This window comes from Elaeis guineensis, chromosome 12, assembly GCF_000442705.2.
Source record: "Elaeis guineensis isolate ETL-2024a chromosome 12, EG11, whole genome shotgun sequence".
NCBI lineage: Eukaryota > Viridiplantae > Streptophyta > Magnoliopsida > Arecales > Arecaceae > Elaeis > Elaeis guineensis.
The window spans coordinates 89325163-89333396 of record NC_026004.2 but is presented as its reverse complement, the minus strand read 5'-3'; positions in this window follow the sequence as shown (position 1 = coordinate 89333396).

The window sequence follows — 8234 nt, the reverse complement described above, 5'->3', positions numbered from 1 at the left end:
ACCATGCCGGTCGTGCCCTCTATATCGAGAAAAGAAAGGGGATCAATGGTCCCTTGTTTCACCAAAGAAGAGAGGAAGAAAAAAAAAATAAAGAAAGAAAAAATAGATAAGAAAATAAAAAAATAGAAAAAGGGAGAGAGTTTCTCTATCTCCCTTCCCTCTCTTCACTTGCTTTCCTTACTTCCTCTGTCCACTTTTTTTCTAAAAAAATTTACTTTCTCTCTCTAAAGTTTCTCTCTCTAGATGTTTGTTTAGAATTATTTGATACAACAAAGGTCTTTCTTTAATATTTTTGATCTAATCCTAGTGAAGAAATACTTAATCCATGATTGTCGAGCAGCATACTGGCAACCACCCTGGCCCAATCGAGTAATATTAGATTGGACTATCCGTGATTATTATTAAGCTATTTATAAACTAGTTTAATCATAATTTAGTTAAATCACCTTGATCATATTAATCAAGATGCCGAACAGTATTGCTTGATCAACTTTGGCCCACCTTGTTAATTTCTCTCTTCTATGACATTTTCTCTCTATTTGATTTATGAACCCAGTGAAGGGTCCCTAGCTTTGTCATATTGAATTTGAAGTAATTCGATGATAGACTTTAAACTATCCTATTAGTCGAGCAGCATATCCACGAGTCTTTATCAAGCATAATAGGATTTAGTTTTATCGATCTCCATCAAAATCCTTGAATCTTTAGTGATGTTGATTAAATGAAGTTATTTAGATCGAATTAATCTCTAATCATCATGCAACATACCAGCCTCCACCATGACGCTTGTCAAACACCACTGATTGGATTACCCTCAATCTTTGTTAAACCACCTATATCCTATTATAATCTTGATCTGATAAAGTTAGATAGGCAAACCAACTTAGATAGTTGGATGCGACTATCCCTCAATTCTGTCTTTTTTAATTATATGTATTATTTCAATTATTGGACTTGATCCTACACAAGAGTGTAGTCATCTTGACAAGAAGATATCTAAAGTAGGATATTATAATATGGTCTACTAATTAAAGATTTTGAAAGAAAATTTTTGAAATTATGTAGATTTGGTAAAGTACGTATGAGTAAATAATGCTTTATTTTTTTTCTAGATTTATCAATGAACTATTAAGTATTTTTTATATTGAATTATTCATGATTTATGAATTTGATGCATGATATTTTGAGTTTCCAAATATATCTTTTTTTTAATATTAAATGATTTATTATCAAATGTATTGAATTTGAGATGGCTTGTCCAATTGATTTTAATGTTGCATGGTTTATGAACTTTTTGAATTGAAATATGAAATATATTTTGAAAAAAAAAATTGATTTGAAATAGAATCTGACTTATAGTCTGACTGTATATCAAACTCTTTTGATGAGGGTTAAATATTGGTACTTTAATATTTTGCTAGTGGAGCGATAAATGTCGGTACTTCGATAATCTAGCAATGGGGGTTGTGCATAGATAATTTGATACCCTGCTAGTGGGATAGTTAAATACTGATAATTTAATATCTTATCAATAAAGATTGTATACTAATATTTTGAGTTAGTTTATGGCTATTGAGGTGAACATGATATTTTGAAAGAAATTGATTTATCAATAAAATTTGAATTATGAAAAGATTGCATCTATAGACTTATTATTTGGAAAGTATCGTATATATGAATTGGATTTAAATTAATGTACCTTACATGCTTATTTTCAATATATTATTTTTGCTAGATTTATTTAGCTATAATATTTATTGCTTACTAGGCTGTTTAAATCATTACTCTGTATTTTTTCTATTTTATAAGATTCAGAGAACTAGTTTGACTTAGAGATTCATTATATGAGAGTGATTAAAAGTAAAACCTGCTATTATTATTTTATATTAGGAGTTATTAAAGTTTGATGAAAGACTATAGATTATTATTTTGTAAGATATTTGATTTAGCTATTTAAATTAAATTTAAATGTTAACTTATTGATTATTTGTGTTGCTGTGGTTTTATAATATCGTGATGAAATACCTTGCATGCTTATAGAGTGAGTTTTCCATAAGGATGTGGTAGTTGTCATGATTCTTAGCTCATGATCTCAAATCGAGGGCATGACACTTGACTTACTCGAAAATTGCCGCTACCAATAACACTTATCTTCTTCGTTGAACTGTTCATTGGTCTTGTTCACACCCTAGTCTTTTGAAGATTAAGTTTGAGTAAGGATGAACACTTTGTAAGTTATATTACAAGAGAATATAAGGATGCAATTATTGTAGCTATTGGTTTTTAATTTTCAAGATGAGTTCAAATTAAATATCATACATTCAGAATTAAGATAAGCCTTCAACTTTTTATTGATTTAAAAAATTAAAAGTTTTTTTTTAAAAATAAAGATGGATTTAGAGCAAAGCTTAGGTTGGATACATAACCCATGTGCCACAAAATTTAAGACTTCTTAGTAACAATTTTCAGCTATTTTCTTGTCTTCTTTGACCGTCGCTTGAGACTCAAAACTCTAGGGTTAAGGTTTCCCCCTCTCCAGAGGAGAAATCACCAGAAATTAAAGGAAAATCATCAAAATGGTGAGGGAAATTGGTGAGGGATTCTGATGAGGATGTTAAATTGCTATTGTCGAAGGAGGTTGCATCCTTTCCACGGTCTTCTTCCTCTTTATTGGGTTGTCGACTGGGGGTGACAATGCGGCCATGGACCCAAGTGGTATAGGGATAAAGGTGTTTTTCATGAGGAAACATCGAAGGTTATGAAGAATGAAGTGGCAATGCTTAAGAACAAGTTTTAGAAGATAGTCCTCTTCACAGATGAAGATAACTAGGGATTGGCGGATCATTAGAAGTTTTCTGTAGTTTGTAAGTTCTTAGGTCGTGGATTTCCTTTGGATTTGTTAAAAGTGATATGCGAAATAGGTCACAAATAATTGGGAGTTCCATATTTCCACTTTAGCTAATGGTTTTTTGCTTTTTGTCTGTTCATTGGCTAAAAAGCAAGCTAGGATTCTTGCTCGAGGGCTATGATTTTTTATTGGCTAGATTTTAGCTTTAGAACTATGACGGCCAGGTTTTCATCCTAGTCATCATGAAATTACTAAAGCTTAGGTTTGGGTGCATCAACTTGAGTTGCTATTGGAACTCTAGGATGCAGACAAAATTTTAAAATTATGGTTCAGGCAGGTGATCCCTTGTTTCTTGATCAATGGACTCTTAGTTCTACTAGGATGGGGTATGCTAGAGCGTATGTTGTTATGGATCTAACAAAATCTATCTATTTGGGAGCAAGAGTTAGAGTTTGTGATGTGTTGAAATGGCAATAGTTTTTTTATGAGGACATATCTGATATTTGTCATGTTTGTGGGCATATTGGTACCACTCTGGAGGCTTGTGGCTACTCGGATACAGTGGGTATTGAAGATTCTTTGGTCTTCGGTCCCTGGATTCAAGTAACTAGGGTTCCAGTGGTTCAATCTTCAACCTCACAGAATACTGTGCCCACTTCTACTAGTAAATCAAATCCCTCTACTTGGTCTTTCCCTAAAAAATCAACTAAGAGATCCCCTCCTGGGGATCAAGGATTAGTGGTTTCTAAGATGCTTTCAACTAAGTGCCAATTTGCTCCTTTGATGAGTTGTAACTTTGAGGAGAATGTCCCTTATTTTGACATGGTGGATGTTGAGCCTATAGTTCTTGTTGATCAATCCAATGAAGCTGTATATAAAAAAGGTAAAAGAAAATGGTCTTTTGGTAAGCAACCATCTTCTAGCTCATCGCCAGGGGCAATCTCCCCTCACCCCCACAAGCTAAATTTCTGTATGATGCAGAAACTTCAGCACATGGGCAAGATAACTTGGGATCATCAACTTCTTTACCTCGGCAAAGGTTTGATATGGTTAAAGTTTGGAAACCTGTGGTTAATAATTCTCTTAAAACTATTCCTTTTGCTGCTAAATATATTGATGATAATTTTGAATCCAAGTCTATAGGGTTGAAGGATCAATCTCATGAATCTATGCTTCATCAACTTACACTTTCTTCACATCAACCATCATGTCAAATGGAAGGAGGTAAGAGTTCAGTGACCGACGTGGGTCCTTCTTTAGGGGGACCTCAATTGAATTAATTCTCTTTTTCTCCTTTTTTCAGCATAAAACATCTAGTTTGGAATTATCGAGGTGCTGCTAAGCCCTCATTTGCCAATTATGCTAAAATATTGTTATGTACTGATAGGCCTGGCATTGTGTGTTTTCTTGAAACTCATTTACATAATGATGCTTTACCTAAGATTTTTGATTTCTAGGTTTTAGATGGGATGTTTATATTATTTTGACTATTGGTCTTTCTTGAGGCATTATTATTGCTTGGTATAAAAAGTTGGGGGATATCTCTTTTATGTATGTGTTGGGAAAAAATTTGTACAGGCCAAAAATGTGAAGAAGCCCAAGGCCTAGAATAGCCAGGTCCAACTCTGGGAAATATGAAGCCATGGCTGACTCATGATCGACCTCCACCTAAGATAATGCGCGGCTGGCCCATAACTCCCCATCCCATGGATAGAGGAAGGCTAATATCGAGGAGTTATCGGTTAACCTCGACAAGTCCCACTCGAAGTAATCAGTGGTTCCCTCTAGGCCTGTTCACACAGTTCTAGCCTTCGAGGCTATCGTAGAGACATGGATTGTCTGGGGGTTGATTCACAGCCCACCATACCCGATCGAGCAAGCGTCAGTAGATAAGACTCATGCTTATCAATCAGCCTGACTCTAGACCAAGGGCTCCTTTTCTGAAGGGGGTGGTCATGAAATCTGACTCCTCTTCTACCCTATCCACCAACGACTCACTAATAACTCCCTCAGTGGCTGCTGATGCCCATCCATCGATCGATCACTGCTGATGACCCCCCAAATGTCACTGATGAGATCTCAACTCAATTCGATCGATTCGAACATGCCGACCAACTGGATCATCCAAACAATCAGGTAAAATATCCTAACGACTTTCAAAAGGTGGCGGATAGAATATTCTGACAAATATTCGGAAGGTGGCCATGTGGCGCAACGGACACCCATGACTAACAATCTGGTTAGCGGATAGATAGTGGCCAGCCTACCCTAATAGCCTACAGTCCCAGGCCTAATGACCTCCGAGCTCCATCCATAAGAAGATACGAAAAAGGAGACCCCAAAATAAGCCACCACTCTGCCTCTCACGCTCCTCCATCTGTTGAACGAGATACTGACTTGAACATTGGAGGGTCCCTACCGAAGCCACCTTTGATCGGAGCTTTTCTTGTAGGTCTCACCTCTAGAAGATCGATCTCGACCATCTACTTCAGCTCATCCGACGTCGATCGAAATCTCACATTAATAGATTGGTGCTAGAGGAAGGATTCTATCCTAACTTGGAGGAATGCAGATCGAGGTAGAGCAACCATGGCACCTAGAAGAACTTCATTCCGTCACACCAATGCCTCCGTACAGTCGGAAGAGAGCCAAGTTAACCATGTGGCTCCATCGATGCCTGTGGGAGACCCTCCACCTTCACAACCGATGATGGTGATGGTGGAGCAGTTCAACCTGCTCTTCCACTAGGTCCAGATTTTGATGGTCACTGTCCAATCGATCCAGACCACCCTGATGCCCCTACCAATGGCGCCATCACCTCATCAAGCCACCCTGATTCCACCATCAGCAGTCCCACAACCAAATCTAGTGCCGCAGGCAGCTGCATCACCATCCGAATAGCCATCAGTCACTCCACAGAGTCCTAAGAGAAGGCAGACCCACCAGGGCTGCCCCAAGAGTCGAGAACTAGGGCAGTGGTGATCTCAAAGTCTCTGATCGAGATATGACTCGACCCCCGATCGATGATCCCCATAGCGGTCAGGAGCCTATACGGCTAGAGACCCCTATGTTGAGCGACGTCTTCAAGATTTGGACCGACGGATTGAGGCAATGTGCCACTAGGAGCCAGCACTGCATGATGGGTTTAGCAATGATCTGCCTTTCAACTCTCAAATTATGCAGGAGCCTCTACCTCGTTACTTCAAGGCTCCTCAGCTAGAGAGCTACGGTAGGATGGTAGATCTCATCGACCATCTAAAACTTTCAAAGCAATGATGCTCTTCCATCGAGCAACTAATGCAATCCTGTGCTGAGCATTCTCCTCCACCTTAAAGGGGGTAGCTAGGCACTGGTATTCTAGTTTGAAGCTAGCTTCAATCCACTCCTTCGAGCAACTGGGCCGATCTTTTGTTAGTCATTTTGTCAGCAGCCGATGATAGCAGAAGCGGTCGGACTACCTCCACACTGTCAAGCAAAAGGAGAGGGAGACCATTCAATCATTTGTCAGCTGCTTTAATGCTGCTACACTTGAGGTTCATGACCTCGACCAATTGGTTGCGATGTCCATGTTGATGAGTAGATTGCAGAAGAATGACTTAAAGAAGTTGTTAATAAAAATCTATCCTTAAGACTTCCCCGATGTGCTGGTTAGGACGGAGAAGTATGCCCACATGGAGGAGGCCTTCGTAGAGGATGAGACCCCTACTAATTCTGTTATGGGAGGAGGAAAGAAGATGCTGAACAAAGAACCCTCACTTGTGAGGGAGGAGAAGATGCACCAACGCTTAAGGTCGACCCCCATCGTTAAAAGAATGGGGCCCCGCATAACCATCGACAAGGAAGTCCTTTGAGGAAGAATCGGCATGCCCTATCACCACCAAGAAAATACAACAATTATCCCTGCTGAACGCACCAAGGACTCAGGTGCTTATGGAGATTGGAAGGTAGCTTCCAAAGGCTAAGAGGTTGTAGATGCATCCGACTTAGAGGGACCTGAACAAGTATTGTCTGCATCATCGGGATCACGGCCACGACACAGAGAACTGTATTCAGCTTTGAGATGAGATCGAGAATCTTATTAGGTGTGGCTGCCTCGATCGATTTATCCGACATTCAAGGGAGTAGTGGGAGGATCGATGAAGATTGCCCTATCTAGCAGGACCACCACCACGGACTGAGCAACAAGAGGACCGACACCCAGTCGACATCATCAACACCATCGTTGGGGGGCAAAGCAATAGTAGGGTCGGCAGAGAAGGGGAAGTAGTGAAGAAGTAGCAGACTAAGGAACTCATAACCTTCATCGAGGAAGATTCCCAAGGAGTTTAGTTTTCGCATAACGATGTGGTAGTTGTAACCCTTAACATTAAAAACTATGATATACGATGTATCTTGATAGATAATGAAAGTTCTGTCGATATTTTATTTTATGATGCCTTTGTAAAAATGAGATTGTCTGTCGATCGACTGGGAGAAATAAACTCCCCACTCATTGGATTTACAAGAGATGCCATTCCAAGGGATGGGGTTATCACCTTATCGAAGGTTGGCTGCTTTCCCTTTCAATCTGTCACCCAGGTCGACTTTTTGGTCGTTCGGGCCCCTTCAGTATTAATGTGATCCTTAGCCGATCAGGCCTTAATACACTCCAGGCTGTCATGTCCACGTACCACTTGAAGATGAAGTTTCCAATGGTGGGGTAAGTTAGAGAAGTCTGCAAATATCAAGACTTGACACGCTATTGCTACAACGTCGCCCTCTGAGGAGATATCCCAGTCAAGTCTTACCCTATTGAAGGACTGGACACTCATGATGAGTTAGCTAAGGAGCGCAGGACTCCAACTTAGGAGCTCATATCTGACCCCTTGACAGATGCGAATTTGGACCACACCGTCTAGATTGGGTCGAGTCTAGATTAGATAATGAAAGCTCAGCTAACTTCTTTTTTGTAGGAAAACATGAATGTGTTCGTCTGGATGCCAACTAATATATCGGGCATTGATCCCTCAATGATGGTGCACCAGCTCAATGTGAACCCACGGCATCACTTAGTTAAACCAAAAAGGTAGAGTTTTGTGCTTGAGTGGTAGAAGGTGATTGTGGAGGAGGTGGACAAGCTACTCCAGACAGGCTTCATCAAAGAGATGACCTACCCCGAGTGGATTGCGAATGTGGTCATGGTAAACATGACAAATGAAAAGTGGTGCATTTGCATCAATTTTGTCGACTTGAATAAAGCCTATTCAAAAGATAGCTATCCTCTATTGAGGATTGATCGACTGGTTGATGTAACATCAAGTCATAAGCTCCTCACCTTCATGGATACCTTTTTCGATTTCAATTAAATCTAGATGACATCCGAAGATAAGGAAAAAATAGCTTTTAT